Source organism: Egretta garzetta, unplaced genomic scaffold (assembly GCF_000687185.1).
Source record: "Egretta garzetta isolate BGI_Z169 unplaced genomic scaffold, ASM68718v1 scaffold293, whole genome shotgun sequence".
In the NCBI taxonomy this organism is placed as follows: domain Eukaryota; kingdom Metazoa; phylum Chordata; class Aves; order Pelecaniformes; family Ardeidae; genus Egretta; species Egretta garzetta.
In genome coordinates this window covers 2,652,399-2,653,518 of record NW_009259318.1, presented here as the reverse complement: position 1 = coordinate 2,653,518, position 1,120 = coordinate 2,652,399, and positions in this window count along the sequence as shown.

Genomic DNA, 1,120 nt, shown 5'->3' with positions numbered 1-1,120 from the left:
CGCCCGCCGGCAGCGCCGCTGGCCCCCAGGGACGGAGGGGTCTCCGGCTTCTGCCGCTGCACAGCCCAGCTTTGCAGCAAAGGCTTTCCCGACGCCCCCACAAGCCGCAACAAAACACGGAGGTGCGCCGGCTGGTTGCTCCTCCTCATCCTCTCCCCGCGCTAAGGAACGCTGTCTGGAGAAAGTTTAGGTGGAAAGCAAACCGTTTCTTCTACCTGCAGGTTATTTTGCGTTAAACGGCACTTGCTGCCGCAGTTTAAAAGCCCGGCTCCCTCGCCAAATTTCATACCACATAGGCAAATAAAACCGAAAACATAAGAGCTGAAACAGAAATCATGCTGAAAACATTAAACCGTTTATGCTGCAAATAAATTCCCCGAACACCTGGTAGGCTATAAATTAAAATGTATAGCTAATAGGCTTCTTTGATTTACACTGCCCTTTCGACTAATTAAAAATAATTGTGGCATCCCCTGAAAAGAGTCCCCACACACTCATAGGTCTATTGCTGATGTTAAAGGTAAAAAGTCCATCAAATATTTTTAGAATTTCCTTTCTCCCGGAAATAAAAATAATAAAAAAAGAAACCCAACCCTTACAGACTCAGGAAAAATAAATAGCCTTTATAAACTTGGAATACTGAAGTTTTTTCACAATTTATTACTTCACCTTTTCCTTGAGTTACAGCCCTCTGTGCTTCTCAGAGATCACCCTGGCCAACAGTGGTTGATCTTCGCTGCAATCGCTTCCAAAACTATGCTCTATCCTTAAGAAAAAGAAAAAAAAAAGTGAAATAAATCAAAAAGTAATACTTCTCAAAAGGAATCCAGCCCTACAGAGGTTTTATTCTGCCTGCAACAGATTAGTGCTAAATAAGGGTGTTAAAAGCAGGTGCTTTTCTCCCTTGCTGCTCTTTTTATTATGAAGAACAGAAGCTTCTCCAATATATATAGTGAGGGAGACCCTTCTCTATTGCTTTTATTGAAAAGACCAAACTTGTGACATCACTAACCACCTTCCTATGGCTGAGTTTGCCTCATCTCTGCCTCAGTGGGCTTGGGGGGGGGAAAAAAAGAGAGAGAGAGAGAGAGAGGAGGAAAAAAAAAAAACCAACCCAACT